Here is an 8,765-nt window from a genome sequence, read left to right on the forward strand (position 1 = left end):
ATACTAGCTAATACTGTGCAAAACATACAGCTAGCAGATATAAATTTGAAAAATAAAATGACAAATAACAATCACCACTTTACAAATTAACAAATAGAAATAAAACGAAAGATGGAAAATAAGATACAGTCGACTCCACCTAAGTGCACGTCAGTTAAGCGCATGCTTCGGTTATCCGCAGCCTACCACTATGGTCCCGTTTTTTTACATTAAAATCAATGGATGTAAACTGGATAATGCGGCGGCCCAACAGGTCCAGGACCTGTGTGGTAGTCCTCTATCTATACCCCTCTATCCCCTTTTCCTTCAGAAAATTGTCCAATCCCTTCTTGAACCCTAATACCGTACTCTGTCCTATTACGCCCTCTGGAAGCGCATTCCAGGTGTCCACCACCCGTTGGGTGAAGAAAAACTTCCTAGCATTGGTTTTGAATCTGTCCCCTTTCAACTTTTCCCTCTCGTTCTTGTAGTTTTCGAAAGTTTGAAGAATCTGTCCCTCTCCATTTTCTCTATGCCCTTCATAATCTTGTAAGTCTCTATCATATCTCCTCTTCTCCAGGGAAAAGAGCCCCAGTTTCTCCAGTCTCTCAGTGTAAAAAAGGTTTTCCATACCTTTTATCAAATGTGTCGCTCTCCTCTGAACCCTCTCTTTAGTATCGCCATATCCTTCTTAAGGTACGGCGACCAATATTGGACGCAGTACTCCAGATGCAGACACACCATCGCCCGATAGAATGGCAGGATAACTTCTTTCGTTCTGGTTGTAATACTCTTTTTGATTATACCTAGCATTCTATTCGCTCTCTTAGCGGCAGCTGCGCTCTGTGCTGTCGCCTTCATTGTTTTGTCAACAATTACCCCTTAGTCCTTTTCTTCGGTACTCTCACTCAATAACATCCCTCCCATCGTATAGCTGTACCTCGGGTTTCTGCTTCCTATATGCAATACTTTACATTTCTCTACATTGAACTTCGTCTGCCATCTCGTCGCCCACTCACCTAGTATGTTCAGGTCCCTTTGTAATTCTTCGCAGTCCTCTTTAGTCTGAGCACCACTAAATAGTTTGGTGTTGTCTGCAAATTTTATTATTTCGCACTTCGTCCCTGTTTCTAAATCATTTATAAATATATTGAATAGCAGCGGTCCGAGCACCGACCCCTGCGGAACACCTCTCGTGACCCTCCTCCAGTCTGAGTAGTGGCCCTTCACTCCTACCCTCTGCTTCCTTCCTGCCAACCAATTCCTGATCTATCTATGTACGTCTCCTTCCACCCCATGGTTCTTCAGTTTCTGAAGTAGGCGTTTATGGGGTACCTTGTCAAAGGCTTTTTGGAAATCTAAATATACGATGTCTATGGTGTGGCAAAGCTAGCTCTCTTCCTAGCTTTGGCACAGGGCTAGTGAAGAAGATCAATAAACCCCTATGTAGGAGAGCCGACCAGGTTGGCCTGGAGGATTATGTAAGCGCTGACTTCCCTGGGACTAACCTTGAGGAGCCAGAAAGTGACTTCCAAGGGGAGGTCAGGCCAGTGTCAGGCTATTCTCCAAAGCCTGCAGTTAGGGCTCAAAGGAACCCGGGAGTTAAGAAACTTCAACTCCCAGAAGGCCCGGGTCAGAACAGGAAGTGGTCAAGAAGCAGACACAGCTGCAGGAAGAGTTTTCTCCCTTCCCCATCTTCAGAGCAGGGAGGGGCGAGTTGAAGACTCTAAAAGCAGGGCAGCTGAGTCACAAAGGGGAGGAGCCGAGGAGGCTTCAGGGTGAGCTCGAGAGGCAGCACCCTCCTCCTCAACTAAAGCCTGAAGAATTAAGCCACGATTGGGACATGGTGGACATGTCCGAGGGGCTGGAGACTGAAGCTGAGAGATAGCTACAAAGCTGTGAACCAATGGACATTGGTGTATCTACTCTGCCTAGCGAGGGTTTTGAGGCAATGGACACAAACTGAGCAAAGGTGGGAAGTGTATGGCTATTTTTGTTGCTTACCTTATTTTTCCTTGCTTAATAGTTTTGAGTCTAAAGTGGCTTATATGCTGAACTATGTGAGCTTATCAAAGCTAGTCTCTGAAGCACAGCAATACTAGGACTGTGGCATGAGCCAATTTAACATTGCAAACCACTGAGTGTTTGTGAGGGTTTTTTCTCTTTTCAGCACAGCTGGAAGCTAATTAGGAGAAGATAAGATTCTGGCAGAACGGCAAACACAGTGGAGCTTCTTTTAAGAAGGATTCCTTATCTGCAGGCACTCAGTGGCAGTGCTGCAATGTTAGCTGTTTTCTTTTTGACTTTTTTTGTAAAAGCTTTATGTTACCTTTACTGCAGGAGTGTTGTTTGCTTCTCTCTTCTGTCCTTTCTTGATGAGGGACGTTTGCTATGGCTACCCTAAAACTATAGAAGGCTGGTGAAGAGGACTGTGATATAAAGACTAGAGTTCAGTCAAAAAATGTTTGTTTGATTTATTATTTTGGAATTAGAGCCAGGCTGGTGTGTGTAAAGCCAGAGTGGCCAGGTTGGCCGGGAGCTCTATGTTTTCTACAACTTGTATTGAAACTATTGCTATTGGCTATCAATACCTGGACAAAGTAACCAGAAGTATAAAAATAAAATACAACTTTATTTTTCTGACGTTCTTGGAAGTGTGTGGCTTCCTTTTTCCCTTTGCCTGATTTACCTGAGAACATTGAACCTACTGTTTTACCTTAGGCGGTTGCCTAAGAAGGCCTGAAGGATTCCCTGGTTAAAGGGTACACGTTGGGAGCAGTCAAGGTCACTTGGAACACAGCTCGCTGCAGTGATCAGGAGCTCGTGGGATGTGACAATGGGGTCCCCTTTGTCCATCTGTGTGTTAATTCCTTCGTTCACTCTGGTTAAAAGCAATCACGTTCTCACGTGGATGAGACTCATGTTTCGGATCAGCAGTCTGGGCCTGGCCAGGTGTTTGAATTTTTGGAACTGCACCATGGTGTCGCATGGAGAAAAATCTTTGTCTTTGGCTGAACGTGTCGATGTCTTAAAGAGACTTGACCAACGGGAGAGTCAGGTCTCTATTGCAAAACATTACAGGGTTCATCCTAGTCAGATTTCTCGGAATCACAAAAAAAGCAAGCCATATTGAAAGACTGGCAAAGCAATCCTACCAGGAAACGGAAAAGAACTGGGAAGGGTAGAGACGTTGAACAGGCATTGCTGCGATGGTTTGCTGAAGCTAGAAGTTGTCAACTGCCAATAAGTGGGCCTCTGCTGATGGAGAAAGCAGCACAGCTATCTGAAGAACTGGACATAGAAGACTTCAAAGCAACAAACGGATGGCTAGAGAGGTGGAAAATTCATAACGGCATAAAATTTAAGAAGCAGCATGGCGAAAAACAAGATGGATGAGTTTGGTGCAGAAAGATGGATCATGGAAGTGTTGTCATTGGTGGATATGAACCATGTCACGTTTTCAACGCCGATGAGATGGGCCTGCATTGGTGTGCCATCCCTGATGGAACATTGGCTTTCAAATGCAGCGAAACTGTTGGCTTCAAGGTGCCAAAGGAACGATTGACATTTCTGCTCAGTTGCAATATGGATGGTAGTTGAAAGCTCGAGACACTGGTGATTGGGAAGAATCGAAATCCTCGGTGCTTCAAAAACATTAAACGCCTACCTGTTGAATATGAAAGCAACAAAAACGCATGGATGACGGTGACACTGTGGATTGAATGGTTGCAGAAGCTTGACAATCTGATGAAAAGACGTAGGAGGCACATTGTAATGCTGTGTGATAACTGTGCAGCACACAGCAATGACGTAAGACTAACCAACATCAAACTCATGTTTCTGCCACCAAACACGACATCTTTGATCCAACCGATGGACCAGGGGATAATTGCCAACTTCAAACATTACAGGTCACTTGTCCTAAGATATGTGATGGCAGTGATTGATGCAAGCACGGAATCCAGCCCACAAGCTGCTGAGGGGAAGGGGTAAAACGCAGACCTCACGGACCTGACGGACCTCGTGGATCTAAACCCGCATAGCCTTAAAAATCTGAGGTCCATGTCCGTGCTACTTGTAGTTTCTGTCTCTGACAGACCTCGATGAGATTTTAGCGCTGACGGATCTGTCTCAGCATAGGGAGGGAAAAGTATTAGGATCCGTCAGCGTTAAAATCTCATTCAGGTCTTGAGGCCTGTATTTTTACCCCTTCTCCAAGAAAGGCAGAGCAGAGGGGTACATCGAGCAATTCAGAGGAAGGAAAGCAGCCGAGGCTCTGCCTCATGCCTTCCATCCTCAGACTGAACCCCGGCAGCACCCGGCAACGTTTGGAGACTTCTTTTCTATAACGCATGTCTGAAACCTATGTCCCCGCTCTCTTGGCTTCTGCTCTGCCGCTCCAGCACTAGTCTCTGGCTCTGACAGACCTCGATGAGATTTTAGTGCTGACGGATCCTAATTCTTTTCCCTCCCTATGCTGAGACAGATCTGTCAGCGCTAAAATCTCATCGAGGTCTGTCAGATCCAGAAACTACAAGTGGCATGGACACAGAATATATGGGTAATGTGTTTGTTACCTTTATTTTATGCCCCCTCATTCCAGAACTTCCTTTCCTTTGAAAGAGTCTTACTTCCTGTGCAATATTCAGCATTTAACTGCCTAATAATAATAATAATTATTATTTATTTATATACCACCCTACCGCAAAGTTCTAGGCGGTTCACATACATTAATAACTTTATACAAACAATGATAAAAATATAGTACTCTAGCACTAAAATTATATAATAAAAATACAGTCAAACCTTAGTTTGTGAGTAACCCGGTTTGCAAGTGTTTTGCAAGACGAGCAAAACATTCTCGCAAACCGAATGTTGACTCGATTTGCGAGCACCCCCCGCCCGAACAATTTGAACTTGCCTGGCGAGAGGGAGAATTAGAAGGCCTTGACCATGTGCAGATGCATGCTCAAGGCTGGCAGAGGCAGGAAGATCTTCTAGCGGCACCGGCACATGCTGTGGGCAGACGGGGGGGGGTGTAACTTCAAGTTGTTCGGGCGGGGGGTGCCGGTTTGCACGGGGAAGGCCTTTGCGAGCAGGGGGAACAGCGCCGCTGGCCTCGGGGGGAGGGTGGGGAACGTATCAAAGCGAATTTCTATTATTTCCTATGGGGAAACTCGCTTTGATATACGAGTATTTTGGTTTACAAGCATGCTTCTGGAACAAGTTATGCTAGTAAACCAAGGTTCCACTGTACTAAAATTATACACTGAACGGTATACAGGTGAACGGTATAAAAATAGGTGAATGGTATAAAACTAGGACTGACTTTTATGTGGTCTAGTTTCAAGTTTATTTAAAATTTCTTATACCGCTCAATCAGACTTCTGAACGGTGTACAATAAAAAAATACAGCTTTCATCATATAAGGGTGAACATTAGACAATAAGAATCTACATAATAAACTCAGACAATGACGGACAGGAACAAATGGAAAAAGGGGAGGAACTACAATATTTTGAAAAAAGAACAATTAAGGAAAAGACGACAGGGAGGGGAAGGATGTTGCCATCTGCAGTCAGCAAGGGCAGTTAGCTATCGAATGCGTCTTGAAACAGAAATGTTTTTCGCTTTGTTTTAAAATAAAGCAGAGATACTTCTTCACGAATGTTACTAGGAATAGAATTCCAAAGCGATGGCGTGGTCACTGCAAAGTTATTTGATCTTATCGTGTTGATATGCTCTAGAGATGGGACCGCAAGAAGGTTTTGTGTCATAGCACTGGTCTTGACCTAGGAGCCGCCACGTGAGCGGACTGCTGGGCAGGATGGACCATTGGTCTGATCCAGCAGCGGCAATTCTTATGTATTTCAGATGGTCCACTTTATGCTGTTTCCTTGACTGGTTATGTGCTGAATATTGGCACATAACTGGCCGTGTGTTAAATCCCCCAAATAGCTGGTTTCACATTAAGAACTTAAGAATTGCTGCTGCTGGGTCAGACCAGTGGTCCATCATGCCCAGCAGTCCGCTCACGCGGCGGCTCTCTGGTCTAAGACCAGCGTCATAGCCGAGACTAGCCCTATCAGCGTGTGTCCTTGTTCAGCAGGAACTTGTCTAACTTTGTCTTGAATCCCTGGAGGTGTTTCCCCCTATGACAGACTCCGGAAGAGCGTTCCAGTTTTCCACCATTCTCTGGGTGAAGAAGAACTTCCTTACGTTTGTACGGAATCTATTCCTTTTTAACTTTAGAGAGTGCCCTCTCGTTCTCTCTACCTTGGAGAGGCTGAACAACCTGTCCTTATCTACTAAGTCTATTCCCTTCAGTACCTTGAATGTTTCGATCATGTCCCCTCTCAATCTCCTCTGTTCAAGGGAGAAAAGGCCCAGTTTCGCTGTCCGGCAGTTCTTCCAACCCCTTAACCATCCTAGTCGCTCTTCTCTGGACCCTTTCGAGTAGTACTGTGTCCTTTTTCATGTATGGCAACCAGTGCTGGACGCAGTACTCCAGGTGAGGGCGCACCATGGCCCAGTACAGTGGCATGATAACCTTCTCCGATCTGCTTAAATTTTGCAAGACTCATGTCAATAGCAGGTTTAAGACGACACTTTATCATGTATTTTATAAGAGTATGTCTATGACACATAGGACGGTATTCTATAATCTATGCGCATAGAATTGCGCACAGCCTTGCACCTCCCTTTGTGAACATCCCCTTGCATTTATACGCTATGGGTCCCTTTTACTAAAACTTTGTGCTTGCTAATGGATAGTGGTGCGTTCTTAAGGCTCTACTCCCTATTTCACAGCTATGGGCCATGGGGCACTTAGGAGACATTAATGTCTTAGTGAGTGCTAAGCTTTAGTAAAAGGACCCCTCTGTGACTTGCTTGATCAAACTGTAGAATACCAATGAGCGCATCCATGTTTGACTTATATATGCATGTGTAAGTGCTAGTATTCTATCATCGTAGTCCAGAAATGGTGCTGCTGATATTTCGGCTCCATGGTTATAGAATGAGGAGGATATTGTTGAAATGTGGTCTTCAAGAGTGTGTATTTATATGTAGAAACCAAAGCTTCCAGAGCGAGAGTACGAATATGGGACAGCTCCTGAATGCCAACCAGACAGCGAGAGAGCGAGAGATGCAGGCAACAGGAACAGCTTCTCAATGCTTTCCCCAGAGAGAGACATACACAGAAAGAGAGTGACGGAGAGACAGTAGGTACCAGGAACAGCTCCTTGATGTCACCCAGAAAGAGAGAGTGAAAGTGCGAGATTGAAAATAGGTACCAGGGGCAGTGCCTTAAAGCCACTCAAAGAGAGAGAGAAGAGAAGGTACTGGGGACAGCTCTCAAATGCCACCCAGAGAGAGAGAGAGAGACAGGCAACAGGATTAGCTCCTCAATGCTTCCCCCCCCCCAAGATAACGAGAGAGAGAGTAGGTACCAGAGACAGATCTTTAATGCCACCCAAATGAAAAGCAGGTACCAAGGACAGCTCCTGAATGCCACCCAGAGAAAAAGAGAGAGAGAGAGAGATGCAGGTAATAGAAACAGCTTTACAATGCTTCCCCCAGAGAGAGAGAAAAACACACACACAGGAGTGAAAGAGAGAAAGTAGGTACCAGGGACAGCTCCTTGATGTTACCCAGAAAGAGAGTGTGAAAACAGGTACCAGGGGCAGCTCCTTAATGCCACCCAGAGAGAGACAGAGAGACAGTAGGTACCAGGGACAGCTCCTGAATGCCACCCAGAGAGAGAGAGAGAGATGCAGGCACCAGGAGTAGTTCTCCAGTGCTTCCCCAAGAGAGAAATATAGAGTGAAAGAGAGACAGCTTCTTGATGTCGCCCAGAAAAAAAGAGCATGAAAGCAAGAGAGCGAGAAAGAAGGTACTAGGGACAGCTCATGAATGCCACCCAGAGAGAGAGAGATGCAGGCAACAGGAACAGCTTCCCTCAGAGAGAGACACACAGAGAAGAGTGAAAGAGACTGAGTAGGTATTAGGGACAGCTCCTTAATGCCACCCAGAGGAAGAGTAGGTACCAGGGACAGCTGAATACCAGTGAGAGAGAGAGAGATGCAGGCACCAGAAACAGCACCTCAATGCTTCCCCCAGAGAAAGACATACTGTGGCAGACACACTGCACATGCTGGAAAAACATTCTCAGTGCTCAAGCCAGATTCTAAGATAGAGAACAAATCAGCTTATATTCCTTGGTTTAGTAACCTGAGCCCCATATTTTGGACTGCATTTCTTTCTATTTCTCTGTGTGCAGAGTCTGGCATATTCGGGTTTATTTGTGTATAATATTACTTTGAGTTTATGGATTTGTATTTCAAAAGGTTTTTTTTTTTTTTCTGTTTTCTGCATGTGTGACTGAAGCCAGGTGTTCTAGTAGGGCTGGAACTCCAGAAACTGGTTGGTTTCGTCGCCCCAAGTAGGAAGATATTTGTCAGCTCTCCTTCAGCTTTTTTGGACTCAAAACGGCCCCAACTTAAAAATTAGTGAAGAATACTGGCGTGTTAGTGCTGGTTGCACTCAGGTGAGTAGCTTGTTTGTTTCACCTTATTTTAGGTTATATGCCTATTAACATTGATTTGTTTAATTGTAATCATTGCAGAGCAGACCAGAATTGGCTTTCTTGGGGAATTCCCTGTGCCCCCTGATTATTTCTCCTTTTATAGTGGTTGTCAACTGCTTTGGTATGAACTGAGGATCTATAACACAGTCCAATTCTGTACAACTTGCGATTAGAGTTGAATAACCTACTGGTTCAAGAC

At 45.0% G+C, this 8,765-nt stretch overlaps 1 long non-coding RNA gene across 2 annotated transcripts; it reads left to right on the forward strand.

Annotated features, from left to right (window-relative positions):
* Nucleotides 1–1,768: 1,768 nt before the first annotated feature.
* On the forward strand, nucleotides 1,769–8,521 carry LOC117358802. 2 transcript variants are annotated; one of them, XR_004539094.1, is made up of 3 exons: nucleotides 1,769–1,951; nucleotides 7,051–7,206; nucleotides 8,368–8,521. It is a non-coding gene; the product is annotated as an uncharacterized LOC117358802 (long non-coding RNA). The 2 variants fall into 2 exon arrangements; XR_004539093.1 differs by having other exon boundaries at nucleotides 7,051–7,202.
* Nucleotides 8,522–8,765: the final 244 nt, after the last annotated feature.

The sequence above is a fragment of the Geotrypetes seraphini genome, chromosome 4, assembly GCF_902459505.1.
Source record: "Geotrypetes seraphini chromosome 4, aGeoSer1.1, whole genome shotgun sequence".
Lineage (NCBI taxonomy): Eukaryota > Metazoa > Chordata > Amphibia > Gymnophiona > Dermophiidae > Geotrypetes > Geotrypetes seraphini.